The following is a 19,897-nucleotide window of genomic DNA, read 5'->3' as shown; positions in this document are numbered from 1 at the left end:
TGATGGACAGGGAGGTGGCGTGCTGCGGTTCATGGGGTCGCAAAGAGTCGGACACGACTGAGCGACTGAACTGATTCTCTGTAAATTCTTTCATATTAGTTCAAACAATAAAGAACCTGCCTGCAATGAGGGAGACCTGGGTTCAGTTCCTGGGTGGGGAACATCCCCTGGAGGAGGGCATGGTTGCCCACTCCAGGATTCTTGCCTGGAGAATCGCCTTGGACAGAGGAGCCTGGTGGGCTGCAGTCCACGGGGTCGCAAACGGGTCGGACGCGCCTGAGGGCCTAACACAACAAAGTGGTGAACAACCGCCAGGTTTTCGTGGCTTAATTATTCTTACAGGAATGTAAACTTTGCACTCAATCTTACCGATTTGTTTTCAGAGTTTTGTGTCAGCCGCATGACAAGCACCGTTCTAAGCACTGAGACACATTAGAAGAACAGGAGTCCCTTCGGGGTACAGCTGAAATGACCACAACATTGTTAACCGGCTATACCCCAGTGCAAAATAAAAAGCTTAAGGTAGGGGGGGAAGAAAGAAAAGAACGAACACAATTCCTGACAGGGTTTTAACAGTGTATGGAGAGGAAATATAAATGATTATTTAAATATTGAAAAACAAAGAGCAACCCCTCCTCAAAAAGTTTAATCTCACAGCTTAAAAAAAAAAAAAAGTATAACAGAAGGATATACCATTATTACCTGTTAAACATTTTCTAAAAAATAATGATCAGTTCTACCAAATGAACCATCAGATACAGTCGCTCAAGCTACTGGCAGGAGTTTATGTTAGTACAACATATTTGGAAAACAATGTAATAATATATATAAACTCTAAAAATTGAATAGCTAATTTCACTTCTAAGAATTTACTCTAAAAAAAATAACCTTGTAGCTAAGATTTTTTTAAAGTTTTTATTATTATTTATTTATTTGGCTGCACAAGGGATATTTTAATTGCAGCATGTGGGATCTAGTTCCCAGACCAGGGATTGAACCTGGGGCCCTCCATTGGGAGTATAGCATCTTAGCCACTGGGGTAGGGAAGTAGCTAAGATTTTTTTAAAAATTTAACTCTTGCAGTGTTATTTATAATAATGACAAATTAGAAATAATCTGGTGGCTCAGATGGTAAAGAATCCACCTGCAATGCCGGAGACCTGGGTTCGATCCCCGGGTTGGAAAGATCCCCTGGAGAAGGGGATGGCAATCCACTCCAGAATTCTTGCTTGGAGAATCCCCATGGACAGAGGAGCCTGGTGGGCTACAGGGGCTACAGTCTATGGGGTGGCAAAGAGTTGGATATGACCAAGTGACTCAGCACAGAACAGAAATAATTTAAATATTCAAAATGATTCAGTAACTTGCAGAAATATCCCTAATTGGAATATTATGCAATCATTGCTGCTACGTCGCTTCAGTCGTGTCTGACTCTGTGCGACCTCATAGATGGCAGCCCACCAGGCTCCCCCATCCCTGGGATTCTCCAGCCAAGAACACTGGAGTGGGTTGCCATTTCCTCCTCCAATGCATGAAAAGTGAAAAGTGAAAGTGAAGTCGCTCAGTCATGTCGGACTCTTAGCGACCCCATGGACTGCAGCCTACCAGGCTCCTCCATCCATGGGATTTTCCAGGCAAGAGTACTGGAGTGGGGTGCCATTGCTTTCTCTGATGCAATCATTAAAAAAACTTAGTGACAAGAAAATGTTTAATTTATATACTTATATAACTATATCCCCAATATGATTTTAAGTCTGTTAAATGATGTAAGTAAAGCCAACAGGTGTCATTAATAAAAATAACTCCAACTGCTCTTTAGGTGCTCTCAGTATACTGGAAGAAAAAGACAAGTTAGTGAGAACACAAAAGTTTTATTTACCTTAAATTCAATAATGATTATGAAAAAGTGAATCTCTTTAATATTAATACATATTATTATTTATATTACTATAAAATTCTCTCCCCAGCGTACATACACAGTGTTGATGTTGGGCCAATCATATTCCTTTCTGTGGAATTAGCCATTGAATTCAGGGATTCTTGATCATCTTCTGAAGTTTGCTGGAACTATAGCAAGTGAATTTCAGAGCCCACACAGCTTCATTTTGCCAAAGAAGTACAGAGGCAGGAGCAGGGATAGCAGATGGAGTGAATCCAGGTGGTATTCAGCTAATAGATTTAGCCACTTCCTGAGTCCCTTGGACAGCAAGGAGATCCAACTAGTCCATCCTAAAGGAAATCAGGCCTGACTATTCAGTGGAAGGACTGATGCTGAAGCTGAAACTCCAATACTTTAACCACCTGGTGCGAAGAACTGACTCATTTGAAAAGACCGTGCTGGGAAAGATTGAAGGTGGGAGGAGAAAGGGACGAGAGAGGATGAGATGGTTGGATGGCATCACTGACTCGATGGATATGAGTTTGAGTAAACTCTGGGATTTGGTGATGGACAGGGAGGCCTGGCATGCTGCAGTCCATGGGGTTGCAAAGAGTTGGACACGACTGAGCGACTGAACTGAACTGAGACCTGGGCAGCCCAGGTGGCACTAGTGGTAAAGAATCCAGCTGCAAACGCAGGAGATGTAAGAGACATGGTTTTGATCCCTGGGTTGGGAAGATCCCCTGGAGGAGGCCGTAGCAACTCACTCCTCTGTTCTTGCCTGGAGATTCCCACGGACAGAGGAGCCTGGTGGGCTACAGTCCATGAGGTCGCAAAGAGCTGGACACTACTGAAGTGACTGAGCATGCACTTGAGACCTGCCTAACGCTCTTGTGTTCTCAAACTTCTCCACTGCTCCTATTATTTGTCTGCTGAAAGTCTTATTTGAGAAAAAGTATTTTTCCATAAACGTGTTAATATTTTCTCATGTGTTAAGAGGTATAAAGGAGCTAGTGCATATAAAATACTTAGCACAGTATATGGTACATATAAATACTCAACGAGTTGCAGCTGTTTTTAGTACGAATGCCTGTTGACTTGGCTCAGCATTGGGAGGCCGCTCTCCACCGGTCTGTTAAGATTCCGCACGGCTCCCACACAGAGGCCTTGTCTGTCTCTTGTTATGGGCTCTCTTTTTAAGGACGGGAGAACTTTGCAAAACAATATAACGAACAGTCTTGGGAAGTACAGTGTCTCCCTCTGGAGTGAAAGGCCTCAAATTTACTGCCTATTATAAAAGATTTGGGTTTTTCTAGCTCAAGGTTCCTCTCTGTAATGCAATCCACTGCACACTCAGGCACACACCGGGGCCTTTCTGCATCACGCCATGAGACTTGGGGCAAGGGGAACTGATGCAAATATGCAGATGCTCAAGTGGTTTGTTAGCCTCAGGTCTTCTGCTCGCATCCGGGCAACTGCGCAGGCTAACTTGTTATCTTGCAGATAGGTAAGATCTCAAACCCTTCATCATTCCTGATGACTCTGCCTTCACTGAACTTTAAAACATTTTTCATTCTTTTAATTTTGCTCACAAAAATATCTGCCCACCTTGGTTTAAGTCTAGCTGTTGTGAGGAATGTAAAGAATGTAAAGAAACATAACTCAGTTCAACAATTATTTGAGTTCCTACTATATGCAAAGATTTCTGCTCTTCCAGAACTTGTAATATAACCAGGAGAACAGAACAAGTGTGCTAATCACTTGCACACAAGGCAGTCATGGATCGTGAAAAAGTGAAAGTGTTCGTCCCTCAGTCGTGCCCAACTGTTTGCAACCCCATGGACTGTGTGTAACCCAACAGCCTCCTCTGTCCATGGAATTCTCTGGGCAAGAATATTGGAGTGAGTTGCCATTCTCTTCTCCAGGGGATCTTCCCGACCCAGGGATCGAACCCACGTTTGTCTCCTGCATTGCAGCAGATTCTTTACTGCCGGAGCAACCAGGGAAGTAGCGCCATTTAAATGGTACAGAAAACAGAAGACTTTGGTTCAGTTGAGGATGATACTTTTTGGTCAAGGTTAGCAAGAGGAGTTACGATTTGAGCCCTGCTTTTAAAGGTATTAGTAGGTAGAGGTTGTTGGGACGAGGTCTGGGAGAGAGCATGGGAATAAGCAAGGACATTTAATTAGTCTCCCCACTCTTTCCCACTTTGGAGCATCTGTCCGTGGTATTCTCTCCAGTTGGACCCCTTTCTCCTCCTCTTTACTGGGTTCATTCCTTCCTATCCTTCAGATCTTAGTTTAAACCCCACCTACTTGGGGGAGGGGTTCCTGCTCTCTCCACATATAGACTTCGTGTATTTGTTATGGACTCCTATAACACCTCTCACCAGGCTTCCTTGATAGCTCAGTTGGTAAAGAATCTGCCTGCAATGCAGGAGATCCTGGTTTGATTCCTGGGTCAGGAAGATCCACTGGAGAAGGGATAGGCTACCCACTCCAGTATTCTAGGGCTTCCCTTGTGCCAATGTGGGAGACCTGGGTTCGATCCCTGGGTTGGGAAGATCCCCTGGAGAAGGGAAAGGCTACCCACTCCAGTATTCTGGCCTGGAGAATTCCAAGGACTGTATAGTCCATGAGGTTGCAAAGAGTCAGACATGACTGAGTGACTTTCAAAAGTGCCAACCTCCCCACATCATGGCACTTCTTCTGTGTATCCTCCATGATGGCAGAGACACATCTGCCATCATTTTCACCAACACCTAACATAATGCCTGGCCCATCACGAGCCTTTGATAAATAAGTGTTTAATGAATGAATAAACCTTCAAAATACAGTCATAGTTTGGTGAGGAGACTTGATAGATCAGGGCGCTGAAGAAAGTAGAATTGGGGCAGATAAAACTGAGAAAAAGAAGGAAAAAGGACCAAGGAATTCAGATTTTACACGGTCGAGATTTCAAAAGCTTCTAAGCCCAAAGGGATAAAAGTTTGAGCACTTTCTAGAAAGCACCATGAGCCATTTACTAGTGCAGGCTAAAGAATCACTGCTGCTCCCAATGTCTGATGAGGGGGTCTGGCTGTGAGAAGTGCTCCATCTTGAAAGCAACTAGTTAATCCGTACCTCCGAGGCCAATAGGGGATCAAGGAAGAGGGTCCTGATTTTTTCACTGTGAAGGGCCACTTTTATTATGTTAATGCAAACACTTTAAAACGTACGTTGTACTCTTTACCCACCACATGTATAAAATCATTACTTATTTTCCTATTTTCAATTCCAGACATAGGTAGCTACCATTTGGCAAACGGGAGATAAGCCATGACAATCTAACCCCGAGTCGATAAATTCAAGCTGAAGGTAACAGTATTTGCCAATTCTTTGGTGGGTTCCCGTTTCATCTCCAGCGACAGTACAATTTCTTTAGGCATTCTGAAATCCCTGGACACCCCTGAGGACTCCAATACCCTTTCTTCTGATGCCCAGAGGTCTGGGGACCCAGGTTGGACGTTAAGTGCATGAGATGGCCAGAGGACCTCCAGCTCTATGAATGCAGCACTCGTGAATTTAAGAAGAGTGGATGTGGCCGGGGCCACTGACATCGGTCAGTTCTTTTCTCTTTGAATAGGTGTGAAGGAATCCCAGTGTCATTTTTAAGGCAGGTGGATGAGGCGCTGAGAGACTGGTGGGACCCACTGGGCTCCATTTCCTTCCTTGGCTTACTTGGGGCTCTTGACACTAGAGGGCGTATGTGGACCGAGCAGAAGACAATCCTCTGCCCTATTTCTGCAACGCATTTTACAGTTTTTGTGTAATCCTTGAGTCAGAGGAGCCCATTGTCACAAAAGCTTTGTGTTACGCTAATATCACATTTTTTCATAGCTTGAAAGTGACCACCAATCCTTGTCTCCCACACGGCTGGGAAGAAATTTTTTCCTGATTGTACTAGGGGCCTGGCAATGACACCCCGTTACAAGTTTGCTGATTACCATGAATTAAGGAAAGAACAATGGAAAGAGAAGAAAAAGAACTGCTAAAACATTATTTCCCTTGCAATGTTACATCATATTTGATAGTGTCTCTCTTTGATTTTTCGTTTATTCCTTCAACGAATCCTTATTAAGCCATGTTTATGGTGCCAGGCACTGTGCTGAGCCACAAAAAGAAGTGGATCTTCCCTCGAAAGGTTAAACATAGAACTACTGTATGACCCTGCAATCCCATTCCTAGATATCTATTCAAAGAATTAAAGCAGATACTCAAACAAATACATGTATATGCATATTCACAGCAGTACTAGTCATATTAGCCAAAAGATAAAACAGTCCAAATGTGTCTATCAAGGAATAAATGGATAAATTGTGTGTGTATATATATATGTGTGTGTGTGTATGTGTGTGTGTGTGTGTGTACATATATATACACACATATATATAGACCTCCCTAGTGGTTGAGTGATGAAGAATTCGCCCGAAATGCAGGAGACGCAGACTTGGGTTTGATCCTTGGGTGGGGAAGATCCTGTAGAGGAGGGCAAGGCAACCCAGTCCAGTATTCCAGCCTGGAGAATCCCACGGACAGAGGAGCCTGGCGGGATGCAGTCCATGGGCTGCAAAGAGCCGGACAGGACTGAGTGAGCATAGCACACACAGCACATGTGTGTGAATGAAAGGGATGGACGGCATATATATATATATACATATATGGCAAGGGCGGACGTTTTCCTGAGGATAAAGGCATCCTCTACAGATGAACAGAAGATGTTCAGGTTGGGTATGAGAGAATGTGGAGTGGAGAACTGGCACCTCTCCAGACTGCTGTGGGCAGGAGACGCAGGAGGCAGCCTGGGTTAGAGGACCTCCACGTGGCGGGAGACTCTGAAGATGGCACTGCATCCGGAGGTGGAGCTCTTCCCTTGAAAGGCCAAGGAACTCGTGTCATACTGCTCAGCTGTCAGAAGCTGTAGAAAGGCAAGCAGAACCGCTTTAAGGGGAGGCAATTTGTAGACATTTGCATTGCTATATTAGGAATAATGACTGCTAGCACCATAAAAATAATGGCTTTGTGATTCTGTCAGCACTTATAGCATGAACTTGGAACTAGGACAGAAAGGGAGACACGTATGAAATGAGCTACGAGGGGGACTTTCCTGGCTGTCTGGTGGTTAAGGCCTTGCCTCCCAAGGCAGGGGCTGCAGGTTCAGTCCTGGTCAGGGAGCTAGGATCCCACAGGCCTTGCAGCCAAAAAACAAAACCTTAAAACAGAAACAGTATTGTGACAAATTCCATAGACTTTAAAAATGGTCCACATTGGAAATTCTTTAAAAAAAAAAAAAGCTACCAGGATATATTGTATAACACATGGATAATAGCCAATAATTCTAATATTTTGTAATAAATATAAATGGAATATGACCTTTAAAAATTGTGAATCACCATATTGTATATCTGTAACTTATATAATATTGTACATCAACTGTACTTCAATTAAAAGTTTTGAAAACATCTTTAAAAAGAGAAAGAGAGAGGCTGAGAATTCTTAAAATTTCAAGACTAGCAGGTGGCCATTAAAGAGAGATACGTGTGGAACGTGTGTCCTGTGGGCTCAGAAAAGGATTATAATGAAGAATCAGGATGACAAATGAAGACCTTCCAGATAGAAAGAGGGCAGAAATGTTCTTTGGACATAGCTGGCTAAGCATCAAAGGGTCCCACCATTCCTGAAGTTACCTTCCCAGCCCACAGTGCTTATTTTATGTATGTTTATGCTTAAATAACTTGCATAATAATTTGTATGTAGTTTATCTCATAGGTTAGTCCCATTTATTCTCAACTTTTTGCAGCCATGATAAGGTTCCAAACTTTGAATCATGCAGATAAGATTCTGATGTCCAGAATGGGCAGATCAATTATGCAGCTTACAGATACAAAAATGCAATCTGAATATAGGTTTTTTTTCTGTATAAGCCTTGAAAGAAACACTATTTATGTTGTCACCTTGGTCAAACAGTTGATGAGATGTCAGTATGGCATTTGACAAGACAGCTGCCTCTTAAGTACAAGCGTGTGTGTCTGTGTAGTAGCTCAGTCATGTCCTACTCTTTGTGACCCTTTGGACTGTAGCCCACCAGGCTCCTCTGTCCATGGGATTTTCCAGGCAAGAATACTGGAGTGGGTTGCCATTTCCTCCTCCAGGGGGATCTTCCCCACCAGGGGATCAAACCCACATCTCCTGTGCTCCTGTGCTGCATGTGAATTCTTTACCCACTGAGCCACACAGGAAGCCCTCGTAAGCACATGGGCACACGCTAAAGGTCTAGCCCTTGTTGCTGTGGTCCAGTCACTCAGTCGTGTCCGGCTCCCTGCGACCCTATGGACTGCAGCAGGCCAGGCCTCCCTGTCCCTCACTACCTCCGGCAGTTTGCTCAAATTCATGTCCATTGAGCTGGTGAGGCCAGCCAACCATCTCATCCTCTGTCTAGTCATCTTCCAGTTTAAGTTATCCAGATAGCTGTCACGGTCATGCCTAAATTTAGCAGCACAGCACAAAACAGAAATATGTCCTCTTGGAAATTTTTTTTTAATTTTTTAAATTTTTTATTAGTTGGAGGCTAATTACTTTACAATATTGTAGTGGGTTTTGTCATACATTGACATGAATAAGCCATGGATTTACATGTGTTCCCCATCCCGATCCCCCCTCCCACCTCCCTCTCCGTCCGATCCCTCTGGGTCTTCCCAGTGCACCAGGTCCGAGCACTTGTCTCATGCATCCAACCTGGGCTGGTGATCTGTTTCACCCTAGATAGTTTATATCCTCTTGGAAGGGTAGGTACGGAAGGCATTCACATCTGGGTCTGAAGCACAATGTCTGTGTCTCTGGAAAATAAGTAGTTTCTTCACAGAAAGTTCCAACAAGGAGGAGAAAACCCTGGAACCCATCCTGCCTTTGCTTACAAATGATCAAACAGTAATTATCACATTTAAGGGGTAATTGTTCAATTGTACCAGACTGGGATGCTCCAGCCCTCTTTCTTCTGCTGACACAAGTAGAATTGCTCTGAAGATGGAATGGTGCTCCCAGCACAACTTGCTTTGAGCTGGCTCTTTTTATAGTGAAACTCGGGTCAGGGAAAGATGCTGTGTGGGCTGGCCCCCTCGGGTCTGCTGGGGTGTCAACTTCTGAAGCTCTTTCCTCCTCACAGCTGAGCCCTTTGATAGGCACCTGCAGCCACAGAGCCAGCCCCCAAAGGAGCGCCCACCTTGACCTAAGGCATGAGGACTTGAACCTTCCTTGTCAGATCCTAGGACCTGGACAGGAAGCCTGATCATCCTCAGATAAGCTGCAAGGCAGATGAAGTGGGCAATCTGTCCTGAGATGCTTTCACAAGGGCAGGATGAGGGCACTAGAACTTCTGTTATAGGGTTCCCCCGTGGGGAAGAGAGAAAGGAAGGAAAATATCACATGCTGAGCTACTGTGTTTCAGGCACTGTACAGGGCCCTGGCTCACAGGCCCTTTGGATAGGCAGCGGAATCCCAGGTAGGAGAGGTACAGTGGGCAGAAATGATGTGGATACGGTGTTTGGGAGTCTGCCAGGCGAGCAATCCTGCTGAGGTCCTGAGTTCTGTTGTGTGGCTCACTGTGTCTGGAGAAGCAACTAGCGAAAACCAGCCAAGAGAGCAGGACCCAAAGTGGACACCAATCCTGAGAACGACTCATGAGCAGCTGGGGTGCGTGCTTGTTAAGTCACTTCAGTCGTGTCTGACTCTTTGGGATCCCATGGACTGCAGCCACCAGGCTCCTCTGTCCTTGGGATTCTCCGGGCAAGAATACTGGATGGAGTGGGTTGCCATGCCCTCCTCCAGGGGATCTTCCCGACCCAGGGATTGGATCTGCATCTTTTATGTCTCCTGGATTGGCAAACATATTCTTTACCGTTAGTGCCACTGGGGAAGCCCCAAGCAGTCTGGGTGAACTAAGATAAAATGGTTGTGGGACTGAGTATTCTAACACATATATACGGAATCTAGAAATAAGGTACTGAAGAATTTATTTACAGGGCAGCAGTGGAGAAACAGACACAGAGAACAGACTTACGGACACTGGGAGAGGGGAGGAGAGGGTGAGATAAACGGAAAGAGTAACATGGAAACTTACATTACCATGTGTAAAATAGAGAGCCAGAGGGAATTTGCTGTGTGGCTCAGGAAACTCAGACCTCCAGGGATGGGGTGGGGAGGGAGATGGGAGGGAGGTTCAAAAGGGAGGGGATGTATGTATACTTACAATTCATGATGAAGTTTGACAGAAAACAGCAAGATTCTGTAAAGCAATTAGCCTTCAATAAAAAATAAATTAATTAGAATGGCTGTGGGATTGAGACACTGTGGGAGCCCAGGAATTTTTCTCGCCCTAGTTGTAGATTGTCATGGGGAGCAGGCAGGGGAACGGTGAGAAATGCAGCAGGAGCAAGACCCCGAAGGATCCTGCATGTTGCACAGAGAAGTCTCGACTTTCTCCCGGGGCTCCGGGAGGAGACTGGAGGGTTTTAAAGCTAGTGGTGAAGAATCTGCCTGCCAATGCAGGAGCCTCAAGAGACTCGGTTCGATCCCTGGGTCAGGAAAATCCCCTGGAGAAGGGCGTGGCAACCTACTCCAGTCTTTTTGCCTGGAGAATCCCCATGGACAGAGGAGCCTGGTGGGCTGCAATCCATGGGGTTGCAAAGAGTGGGACCTGACGGAGCAACTGAGCACAAGGATGTGACTTCATTTGGAACTGGGATCTCACACTGCTGCCCAGTTGAGATAGCAAGAGGAAGATGGAGAGGACAAAGGTCGCCGGTGGACACCATACTCCATGCTGGGCGTACACTATCTTTGCTAGAAATTTTTTTGGTTGCTAGTGGTAGAAATTCCTCTTGAGTACCAACTGTGTCATGCATCCTTCTCTAACAGACTCGGGGCAGATGGTTCCAGATACCGACTGGAACTGTTGACATGGGGGCTTGACTATAACCAGGCCTCTGGCCATCTCATTTTTTCTCACTTCTGCCTGCCAACTCTCCCAGGTAGAGCACAACAGCCGTCCCCAACCTTCTTGGCACCAGGCACCGATTTTGTGGAAGACAATTTCTCCATGGTTGGGGATGGGGATGGTTTCAGGATGGTTCAAGCACATTACATTTAATATGCTGCTGTTGATCTGACAGGAGGCGGGGCTCAGGCAGTGATGTGAGTGATGGGGGTCAGCTGTAAATAAATACAGATGAAGCTTCTCTCCCTTGCCCATCGCCCACCTCCTGCTGGGAGGCCCGTTTCCTAAGGGACCAGTACAGGTTTGTGGCCGGGTGGTGAGGACCCATGGAATAGAGGCTATGATAATGGATTCTGGAGCCAAATGACCTTAGGCTTTGTTACTTAATAGCTATATGATATTGAGCAAGTTACTTAACCCTGATTTGTCTCAGCTTCCTTCTTTGTAAACAAAGATAATCATGTTGTTTCCTCCTGGGGTTGTTGTAAGGGCTAAATAGATTATGGACTAAATGGACTACATGCACATAAAGGACTTGGCTTAGTGCCTGGCACATAGAAGGTACTTAAAAAGTATTAGCTATTATTGTGATTATTTTGTAGCAATCTGGCTTTTTTAAAATGGGGAGGAAAACAGCCTCTGACAGCTCTCAAGTTTTGCATCTGGCTTTGGCTACCAGAGAGAGACTGACTGAATTTTCTCTGGACTTTCTCTGCAAGTCCAAATACTGATGGGAAAAGATTCACAAGCCAGCTTGAATTTATTTTTTGTTGTTGTTGTTCAGTCACTAAGTCATAGCCGATTCTTTGCAACCCCAGGGACTACAGCACACCAGGCTTCCCTGACCTTCACTATCTCCCAGAGTTTGCTCAAACTCGTGTCCATTGAGTCAGTGATGCCATCCAACCATTTCATCCCCTGTCACCTCCTTCTCCTCTTGCCCCCAATCTTTGCCAGCATCAGAGACTTTTCCAACGAGTTAGCTCTACATATCAGGTGGAGAAAGTATTGGCGCTTCAGCATCAGTCCTTCCAATGAATATTCAGGGTTAATTTCCTTTAGGATTGACTGATTTGATCTTCTTGCAGTCCAAGGGATTCTCAAGAGTCTTCTCCAGCACCACAATTTGACAGCATCAGTTCTTCAGTGCTCAGCCTTTTTACGGCCCACCTCTCACATTCATACATGACTACTGGAAAAACCATAGCTTTGACTATATGCACCTTTGTCAGCAAAATGACGTCCCTGCTTTTTAATATGCTGTCTAGGGTTGTCATAGCTTTCCTTCCAAGGAGCACACATCTTTTAATTTGATTTTACTTATGAGCAAATCAGCCTCGTCCAAAAGTCAAAGGCCACCATTGCTCCACTTGGAACTGTGATTCCAAAGATCACTACAAGGACCACCAAGACCAAGTCACTGGTCCTTCTAGCAGAGAAAAAAGCAGAATCCCCAGCTGCCCCAGGATGACAGGTAGTGTGATGGAGGCGCTCACCGAATCCACTAGATTCTCTCATTTCAGAGGGTACATGCCAAGGCCTTTGGGACCTCTGAACTTGAGAACTCCTCTACAGTTTCATACTCCCCCACAGAATTCAGAAAAAAATAATACAATAGAAACATCAGGCTCTGTTGGTAGACATGACAAAGAGCGTGCTTGGCTCCTGAGGTCTCAAGCTCCCGCTTGACAGCTGGTGGCTGAGCCCTGGTCTCCAGTCATCTGGAGTGATGACTCCAGATCATCTCCAGGGATCAGCCCTGCCCCTGGGTCTTTGGCTATCCTCCCTACTCGGCCTTCCTCTTTCCCTTACTAGAGGACCTGGCCTACCTCTGCTGATGCCTCTAGACTCCTTTGCTGGGGTTCAGGGACTAGACTCTAATCCTTTGCCCATCCCTTCTCTAAGAGAGTGGAATAGAGAGGAGAGTGGACAAGAAGTCCCCACCACGGTCTGTTCTCTTCCTCTTCTGTGATCTAGTTTACGCTAAACCCTCTCACCAGCCTCTTGATTCCATGATCCTTTCCTGTGCTCCAGACTCACAGCAACTGTGATTCAAATTCTGTCCTCAACAAAACTCCAAGTTAACCCTGTCTTGGACCTCAGGGTAGCTTGAAACTGTTTGAAATGGAGAGCATTAAAATCTGTCAACGACAAAAGCGTCCACAGTACAGATGTGGAGAAGTCCATCCTGTCTCTGTGCATCGATTGAAGTTTTTTGTTGCTGTTGCCTTTGGTTGATTTTGACGTGGCTGGAAAGCAGGGTGGATGGTCAGAGAGGGGAGGGTGCAGGGGGAGAGGGCAGGCCGTGTTTCGGAGATAGAAAAGGTTAGATGTGTCTGAGCCTCAGGGTAAATGGAGAGATTAGTAGGAGACAAAGTTGGAATGGCCACAAGTTCTCAGAATCTTTACAACAAGTAGTGTTCTCTTCCCCAACAGCGGCCATTAGGGTTAAGATTCCAGGTATCCCTTGCATGGTGGTCAGCACTGAGTAAGAGCCTTTGTGATGAAGAAACGGGGTGGAGTTGGTGGGACGCGTGTGCTGTGCTTCGGGGAGTCAAGCTGACCATGGTGTAGAGTATGGTGGGTCATGGCAGACTGAAAAATCCCTCACCTCACGACATGCATCCTTATTCTCATTTGACTCTCCAGAAGATGCTCCGCGCGGTGCTCGGTGAACACTCGTGGGAGGAAGATGAGCTTCCCTCCCAGAAGGACCTCCCATCGCAGGCCTTCTTGGATTCCCTGTCTCTGGTGGGAGCTGTGATGATACAGGTGGGAACTTGAATTTGGGGAGTAAGTTTGGAAGTAGAAGCCCAGGGGTCAGGTAGGGTTCCTAGTTAGAAACCACAGACGCTCTTCACCTGGCCCTGTGCTCGAGGAGCTCCCGGTCCACAGAGGGTCAGGGCGCAGGCAGGCAGAGCGGCTGAGGGCTGTGATGGAGCTTCGTGCGGGGAGCTCGACCTCACAGAGAAGCCTGGGAGGAGAGAAGACTCGTGGGGGACGGCAGCGATGGGCTGAATCTTGAGGGATGTCTAGGAGCCGGCAGGTGTAAAAGGTCAGGCAGGGTGTTCTCGGCAGGGGGAAAACGTGAACAGGGATACAAATAAGAGACACCGATGGTGATGAGCGTAACAGCAGCTCCGCGTCTTGAGTGTGTCCCACAAACCAGGCTTCATTCTGAGAACTGCACATGCATATGTCATTTACTTCTGACGAAATCCTGGAGAGACAGGCATTCTGTTATTTTAACTTTACAAAGAGGAAGCAAAAACAGAATAGTTCATGAATTCCCTGAAGGTCTCAGAGCTGGTGAGTAGCACAGCATAACAGGGCTAACTCATCACTTGTCTAAGCGGCTAAGACTTTCACTCAACAAGAGTGCAAGTAAGGAGAACAGGCAGCTCTGGCTCAGAAGACCCCAACTTCCCAATGGTTTTCAGGGAAGGATTTTAAAAGAAAGTTGAGGGAGAGGGTTTCAGGGTGCCTGATCAGCCGGTGGACATTCTTGTGATCAGCTGGTGGACATTCTTCTGATTGGTTGGTGGTGAGGTAGCTGGGTAGTATTTCTGATGTCAGCATCATCCACCTTCTGGTTCCAATGGGTCTGGGGTCTATGTGCTGGTGTGTGTGTGTGTGTGTGTGTGTGTGTGTGCGCACGCACATGTGCACTCAAGTCATGTCCAACTCTTTGTGACCCCATGGACTATAGCCCACCAGACTCCTCTGTCCATGGAATTTTCCAGGCAATACTGGAGTGAGTTGCCATTTCCTCTCCAGGGGAACTTCCTGGACCAGGGATTGAACCCCTGTCTCCTGCACTGGCAGGCGGATTCTTTACCGCTGCCTGGGAAGTCCCAGCATGTGGTTCACTTCTTCCTCCTGGTGGGGGTTTGAGTATCTGCAAAACAACTCAAGGACATGGCTTAGGATATTATCTTTAGCTCTCGAGGAGGAACTAAAGGTCCTTGGCTTTGCTTTATGGCTAAACTCTTACTGTTTTCTCTTGCTTGACTATTTCCCTTCATTTCTGCCTTTTTCTCACTTCTCTGATTAAATTTGCTCTTTGGAAATCTGGGAAGGCTTAGGCAGCTAAAGCTTTTCTATAAAGAAACTTTTCTACAAAGCTTGGTCCCAGGGAAACCTCCATAACATCCTGCTTGTTTTCACTTTGAACCCATGATCCAGGCTGTGTAGACAAAGGAGTGGTCTGCATGGCCCAGTCTGCATTAATGTTTGTGATCTCACAGCAGTAGGGTGTTCTTTAGCCAGACTTTGCCGCACACTTATTTCCCTCAGGAGTCTCGTGTGCTGGCAGAAGGATGCGATACTATGTCCAACAGTCTGCTTTGATAGGCTGTTGAAAATACACACCCTTTGGGGTACCCTGGTGGTCCAATGGTTAAGACTTTGCCTTCCTGTGCAGAGGGTGTGGGTTCAATCCCTGGTAGGGAAGTTAGGATCTTTCATGCCTCTTGACCAACCCCCAATCACCCAAAACATAAAAACAGAAGCAGTATGGTAACAAAGATTTAATAAAGACTTTAAAATAAAGAAAAAATAAGAATTAAAAAAGAAAATACATGCCCCTTTTCATTTATTTCTTGTGATACTTCTATAACTAAGTATTCTCATCCCCATCTTACAGATGAGAGAACTGAGGTTTAGTGAAGTTAAATAGCTTGCTCAAGGTTTTATAACTAATTATGGTCATAATTGGAATGAGAGTTCCCACTGGTTTTTCAGACCCTCTCTACCACAGTCAGCAAATGAAATAAGTAAAGCAAAATGTTCTCAAGGAACTGGTTGGGACGTTATTCCTAACAGGATCTTACCCTGGCTGTCCTTTTAATATTTTTATCTTCTTTGGGTAAAAACAGCACAGATTTATAATTTCAACTGCTGCAAGATCTGTTCCCAAATGAAAATAGCCATGACATCTTTTTATACAAATATATATGCATCCTTCCTGAACTGATATGTTTTTACCAGCCTCCAGATACAGGAGTGAAGTGGTTTTAGGAAAATTGTTTTTGGCAGCACTGGCTTTTGAAATAAATGCATTATTGTTATTTTTAAAATCCTTTTGATAAAGCTCCTTAGTCAAAGCAGAGATTTACTTAACTGCATTTTCCTGCAGAGGTGTTAGGTATCACGGCAGTTGCAGCCTCTCAGAGGATAGTCATCATGTATTCTCCCAACTGAGCTGAAAAAAAAAAGAGTCAAAAGAATTCCACTATCTCAAGAAACAATTATCTACATTTTGGTTTATGTATTTGCAATATTTCTTCCCTGTGAATTCTTTTCTTTTAAGCATAGCTGCCATTAACAACAGTGTATATACAATTATAGCCTACTTTAAAAAAATGGAGTATTACCTGTTTATTAACTGCTTAATATAAATTCTTCATGGTCACCATTTTCTCATGTGGGTACAGAAACTTTGAGCCTTCTTTTATAAACAAAATAAAATGTTTACATTTTTAAAGATAGATTACCAGAATTGACATTTTTGGATCAGAGTATATACATTTATTATTGCTCCTTAGATATATTGCCAAATTGTTTTATAAATAAGTTGTATAAATTTATTCTGGCAGTTGCACTTTTGAAAGTACCCATTTCCCTATAGCCTAATAAGCACTAGATATTATCATGACAAAACCTATTTTTTTGTTTTCTAATTTTACATATAAAATAGTACCTCACAATCATCTTAGTCTTTATTTCTTTGGTTATTAATGAGGTTGATTATTTTTACTAGTTGTAAGTCCTTCTGTGTGAATTTCCAGTTCATACTTTTTATCCAGTTATCAATTGGGCTCAAATTAAAAAAAAATTTCTGTATGTAGTATATGGTATAGGATTTTTTATTGATCTACTAGAGAGAGAGTAATGCTTCCTCTAATACATGCTGTGAATATATTTTCATGACCTGTCATTTTTTCTTTCTCTGTTAACTTTTTGAAAATAATCTTGGCTGTGATGGGTCTTCGTTGCAGCATACGGGCTTTCTCTACTTGCGGCGTGTGGACTAAGTTGCCCCAAAGCATATGGGATCTTAGATCCCAGGGATTGAACCCTTGGGCCCTGCATTGGAAGGTGGAGTCTTAATCACTGGACCATCAAGGAAGTCTCATGACTCTTTAGTAGTATGTATTATTATTATTATTATTTTTTAAACTTCAAATGGAATTTTTCAGTGAGGGTTGCTGGGTCCAGGAGGTGTCAAAAATCATGTCACAGAAAACAGGGTCCAAGAGACTGTGGAGCATTACTTGGAAAGGACCCGGGGAACAGGACTGCATTCTTAATTTATGTGAAGAGCTGCCATATTAAAGAGACATCAAACTTCCTCCGCACAGATGAAGAGGCATAACCCGAGTAAATGACAGGAAGTTGTAGGTAGCAAATAAAACGTGATACTGATTGTGTTCTGCATGCCAGACTGTGTGTCAGGTAGCCATTAATCCTCACTGTTTAAAGGAAAAACTATTACAGCTCTTTTCCAGGGAGCTTAGGGGATTGCCCTAGGTCATGCGGACACCAGGGGCAGAGGCGGGCTCCAGCCCAGGTCTGGGACGCAGCCCAGATCCCGTGGTCATCCCATGGACTGTGTGGTGGAGGCGGGTCCCTTCCGCCAGCAGGGCCTCAGTTTCCTCATTAGAACTTGAGGGTTGGAGCAGATGTCCTCTAGGACTCAGTCCAACCTGAGAGGGGAAGGAGGGTGCTGGGGGGCTGTAGCTGCTCCCCACAGGCTCCCCCAGTCCTGGCGGATGGAAGAGGAGGTCAGAACTGGAAGGAGGCCTCCGAATCTCTCTGGTAAGAAAACAAGGCATGTGGCTTTCTACTAAACATGCTTCCTACCAAGATATGCTTCTTTTCGAGTGCGCCCATTCAGCTTCCTCCAGACCCTGAGACTTTTGCCATGAAAGGGAACAGGGAAGGCCCTACTGTGCATGTGAGATAGTCTGCGTGACGGGTCCTCTCTTAAGGTCGTGTGAAACGTGGGAGTTGCCTTTAAACACAGAGAACTTAATCTTCCAAACAGTCATGGCCTTCCTGGAGCTGTTCCAGTAAACTGGATGCTTCTAGTAGGAAAAGTGTGATGTGGTTTTTTTTTATGCCCAAACTTAATTAAAAACAAATGAACTAACAAAACCAGCTCTAAGCGTGGGATGGAGATGAGAGGAGAAACACCACCTACACAGAGGGCAGAACAAACTGAGAAGTTGTTTACATCTGAGTGAGCTTCTGTTTTCTTATCTCTACTGTGAAAATAATACCATTCTTCATTGATTCTAAGACATGCTTCTTTTTCATTTTACTGGCTCTGAAACTGGGATGCATGAATTAAAATGGTGGGAACTTTTCTTTCTTAAGTGGTACATAAATTAGTGGAACTTCGTGTAACGGAAGATGTCTTAGATAGGATTTCATGAATTACATGAGATAATATATACTTGGTGCATTCACCCAGAGGGTAAGGTTTATACTAAGTAAGATCAGAGAGGTTAAGTAATTTGTCCAAGGCCACACAGCTGAGTACATCAAGCCTGTATATTGTCACCCTGCTTATTTAACTTATATGCAGAGTACATCATGAGAAAGGCTGGGCTGGAAGAAGTCAAGCTGGAATCAAGATTGCTGGGAGAAATATCAATAACCTCAGATATGCAGATGACACCACCCTTATGGCAGAAAGTAAAGAGGAACTAAAAAGCCTCTTGATGAACATGAAAGAGAAGAGTGAAAAAGTTGGCTTAAAGTTCAGCATTCAGAAAACTGAGATCATGGCATCTGGTCCCATCACGTCATGGGGAATAGATGGGGAAACAGTGGAAACAGTGTCAGACTTTATATTTTTGGGCTCCAAAAATCACTGCAGATGGTGATTGCAGCCATGAAATTAAAAGACGCTTACTCCTTGGAAGGAAAGTTATGACCAACCTAGATAGCATATTAAAAAGCAGAGATATTACTTTGCCAACAAAGGTCCGTCTGGTCAAGACTATGGTTTTTCCAGTGGTCATGTATGGATGTGAGAGTTGGACTGTGAAGAAAGCTGAGCGCCGAAAAATTGATGCTTTTGAGCTGTGGTGTTGGAGAAGACTCTTGAGAGTCCCTTGGATTGCAAGGAGATCCAGCCAGTCCATCCTAAAGGAGATCAGTCCTGGGTGCTCACTGGAAGGACTGATGCTGAGGCTGAAACTCCAGTACTTTGGCCACCTCATGCGAAGAGTTGACTTGTTGGAAAAGATCCTGATGCTGGGAGGGATTGGGGGCAGGAGAAGAAGGGGACAACAGAGGATGAGATGGCTGGATGGCATCACCAACTCGATGGACATGAGTTTGAGTAAACTCCGGGAGTTGGTGCTGGACAGGGAGGCCTGGCGTGCTGCGATTCATGGGGTCGCAAAGAGTCGGACACGACTGAGCGACTGGACTGCACTGAACACAGCTGATGGCAGAGCTGAGATATGAACGTAGGTAGCCTGACTCCAGTGCTCGTGCTCCTAACAGATATACTATACTGCTTCTCATGTTAATTGATTTATTATTCCCTCCCCCCGATTATGTAATGGCATTATTAGAACTAATAACATGGCATAACCAGAATTATTTTTATTTCCTCCATATGTATCTTTCAGGCCCTCTCAGCCCAGCTCAGATCCCAGAGCTTACCCAGCAGGAGAGTAGGAGGGGCTGCTGTGGCTTAACGTCCTTTCCTAGGCTTCTGGAATATTGGTGATGCCAGACCTGGATCCTGTCATTTAACAGAAACAAAGCTGGCAGCAGTCTCACCCCTGTGACCTTTTCCATCATTTAAAACAGCGACAAAGGACACTCACCCAAAGAGAAAGATTAGATGAGGCAATTTACCAATTCAGGGAATTCAACTATCCTGTCCTTTCCCTTTCCGAAGAGCTACATCGCCACCTGCCTTCTGCAGGCCATGCCCCGGGCAGGCCCACCTCCTTGGCTGCAGAA

The sequence above is a fragment of the Odocoileus virginianus genome, chromosome 28 (assembly GCF_023699985.2).
Source record: "Odocoileus virginianus isolate 20LAN1187 ecotype Illinois chromosome 28, Ovbor_1.2, whole genome shotgun sequence".
Lineage (NCBI taxonomy): Eukaryota > Metazoa > Chordata > Mammalia > Artiodactyla > Cervidae > Odocoileus > Odocoileus virginianus.
The sequence above is the reverse complement of the archived record's forward strand: the minus strand, read 5'-3'. Positions refer to the sequence as shown.